Here is a 3,771-nt window from a genome sequence, read left to right on the forward strand (position 1 = left end):
AAGGGCTAGAAGCCCTGGCCTGAGTTAATCAACACCAGAGACTAACTTTTGGGCTGAATATCTCCAGATCAACCACTCCCAGAGCCCTATTCTAAATTCATCAATCGACTCCCAAACCTGCACGTACATGCGGACGACCCCTGGGGCTGACAGATGCTGTCCAGTAGCCACCGAGGGGGAGGGAAGTCCCACGAGGGTCAATGACCCCTGGATTGGGCAAACCTGAAAACTGGGGAGTCACCAAAGTTGGCCAGGGACAGATAAAAGGCAGTGAAAAGTGACCCTCAGTGGCGCCTTCTTGATCTCCAACTCGACCAGACCTGTCCAGCCAGAAGGACCGGCTGGGGACCCCCCTCTGGGAGATAACACCACCCTGAAAGAAGCCTCAACGACAGACTCCAGCACTTGTAGGATAGGTATACCTGACTCTGTAGCCTGCTACTGTGTGTGTGTATGTGTGTGCATGTGTGTGTGTGTGGGGACCAGCTCCAAGGTTTATGATTACAGTGTTTCAATCCGCCTAATAAACTAGAATTTTAAGGATCCCGAGTTGGACATTTGTAGCCAACAACTCTGGTGCCCCCTGCCAGCCCAGGGCTGGCACCTGGGGGAACCTGGAGCCCCCCCTGGCTGCTGTACGGGGATACAGAAAGGCTGGAGTAGCCCTGCACTGAACTGCTCCCCTCAGAAACAAATTTGCTCCTGACAGGAATATGTGTAGATACCCTGTCAGGGAAAGCTGACACGGTATTTTACTGTGCAGGAAGCCTTCTGGGCATTAACTGCTCATGTAGATGAGCCCACAGATTATTTAGAGAGATTGTGGAATCTGACCACTAGAAATTTTTTAATGCAGGTTAAATAACTTGTCTGGGATGGTTTAGATAGGGATGATCTGCCTTGAGCAAGGTGTAGGAGTGGTCAACTGCTTGAGGTTCCTTCCAACCCCATTTTTCTCTGCCTCTCCTGCCAGACAGGGACTTGCACTGTACGGTCCATTACACTGAACAAACTGAAAATATGCCCTCAAACAAAAAGACAGCTTGCAACTTTATTCAACTACTTTGTTTACTGACCGAACATGATCCTGGTGTTTCAAAGCACCTGACAAGAGTAAAGATAAATTCACAAATCCAGTTAGTCAGAAGGAAGTAATGAGAATTTTTTAATTGTGAAGGATATCTGTGAAAAAAATCCTGTAAAGCGACATGCATTTATGGCAGCTGAAACAACAGCCTTCCTCCAAAGAGAACAAGTAGTTTTATGCCTGCAGTCTGTGGATGTGACAAGAATGTTCATGATGGGGTTATTGGATTGTACAATGTATATTATTGCACCTAAATCTGAGGATCAATATCTGTTGCAGAAAGTGTTATGAATGTTCCATCAATGTAGCTGGCTTAGTATCAGGTGTAGCAACTGGACTGCAACAGGAGGAATAATGAACTACATGTATTCATTGCTATAGGCATACAAGACCACTATAAAATAATATTATTCTAAGAGGCACTGTTTACAAAATCACCAAGTTAATTAGAAATTACCCAACCAAGATATATAAAATGCAAAGCACTGTCAAGGAGCTCTGTCTTCTGTCCACAGAGATGGATACTTCTTGCAGAAGCATTAATTTTTATTTCTGCCAAATACCTTGTACTGTGGGAGGTTGGGAAGGGTGCAATGAAATAACCAGAAAAAACAGCTCAAGGTGGAGGCAAAGCAGTTCCAATGGAAAAGTTCAGCTTCCTCTTTTGTATGGAACTAGAAAAAAACCCATGAAAGAAAATCTGTTCAAAACACAAGGGTCATATATTTCTAAGCCTCTTATTCTCAGTGCTTTCCACCTGAGGCCTCACCGACAGTAATTAGAATAGAACGTTTATCTCCAATGTCCTGGATTCAAACTCTGTTAGTACACCCCAAAATATTTGCCCCTTTGTTTCCCCAACAGCATCATATTGTTGACTCACAATCAGAGCGTGACCTACTATAACCCCATATCACTTTCTACAGTGCTCCTGCCTAATCAGTTATTAATTTCATGCTTGTGGATTAGATTTCTCCTTCATAAGTAGAGTAGGTAGTTAGCCCTGCCTCCTTTCTATATATGGTATTTGTGTTGAAATCCATCTTATTGATTTCTTATTTTTCCAATTTGTCAATCTTCTGAATTCCAGCACTGTCCTAAAAAATGCTTGCAACCCCTGCCGGATTGGTGTCTGCAGATTTTATGATAATGCTCTCTAGTCCATCATCCAAACTATTAGTGAAAATATTGAATTGCACCAAATTCAGGATAATCACCTTTGGGACCCCACCTGAAATTCCCTCCCAGTGAACCAGACAGGTATTCTGGGTGATTTAACTTGATTAAATTTTCTCATTTTATGAGCATGTCACGTGGAACAGTGTCAAAATCCCTACTAAAGCCAAGTTATATTACATCTATTGCTCTCCCCCCACCCTTAGCTATTAGGCCAGTTATCCTGTCAAAGGAAACTAGATTGGATTTTTACAATTTGCCCTTGACAAACCCATGATGGCAGTTTTTAGCACCTTATTATCTACTCTAAATTTATTGTTTAATGATTTGTTTGTAATACTTTCCTGGATGTTGAAGTTAGGTTGACGGGTCTATAAGTCTCTGGGTCCTCTTTTTCCCTTGTTTGGAAAACAGATAACACATTTGCCCTTCAGGACCTCACCTGTCCTACAGGAATTCTCAAAGATAATAATTAATGATCTAGAGATTTCTTCTGCTGCTTACTTAAATACTCCACAGAGGATTTTATCAGACCCTGCCAACTTGAATTTATCTAACTTATCAAAAAGTCCTTTTTCTTTTCATAATTTGGTTCTACTCTATTCCCTTGTTAAAATTTACTGTGTTAATTATCCTTGCTTGTGAAGATGGATATGAAGAAGGCATTGAATAATCTACCATTCTCCCATTCAACCATTATTTGCTCATCTTCCCTATTACATTATGAACCTGTCTTTTCCTTCATCTTCCTCTGACTTCTGGTATATTTATAAGCCCTCACTAGCAGTATCTCATTTGGGGCCTTAGCCTTACATGTTTGTGCAATACCTTGGTATTTATCCTTAGTCATATGTCCTTGTTTCCATTTTTTTTGTATGCTTCTTTTTCTTATTTTCAGGTCATTACAGATCTCTTGAGGCAGCCATATTGGTCTCTTACTACACGTCCTGTTTTTCCTCTGCATCAGGAGAGTAACTGTTGCACCTTTAATACTATATTAAAGTCTTTCTGTAACTGCAGCTCTCCTAAATGCCTTTATCTCTTAGATACCCTCCCAAGAGATTCTGCCTTCTAATTTCCTGAGCTTAAGATCAGTTTATAGGAAGTCCAACTCCTTTGATTTCACAATGCCCTGCAACTCATCAAGATTTGAACCGAGAGGCACAAAACAATTCAAAATCTTGAAAATCTCATAGGGCACATCCACACATGCAAGCACATGCGCTTGCAGCAGCTCAAATTGAAGCGGTGCAAATTTGAGCTGGGGCTTTTTGCTTCAGCGCACGTGCTCAGACATGCACTTTGTTGTGGAGCAAATTGTGCTACCTGGGGCACAATAACCCTGCCTGGCTTCTCCTGGATCTTCAGCCAGGGGGAGCTAGAGCCCGGGCCAGCACCTGTGCTGTCTCCAGCAGTATAGCAAGCTGCCTTGTCCTGGCCCCAGCAGTATAAAAAGCCGCCCCAGCAAGTAGCTCAGGGCTACTAGCTCTCAGGAGCTTCTGGGGCCC

Source organism: Alligator sinensis, unplaced genomic scaffold, assembly GCF_000455745.1.
Source record: "Alligator sinensis unplaced genomic scaffold, ASM45574v1 scaffold768_3, whole genome shotgun sequence".
NCBI classification, from domain to species: domain Eukaryota; kingdom Metazoa; phylum Chordata; order Crocodylia; family Alligatoridae; genus Alligator; species Alligator sinensis.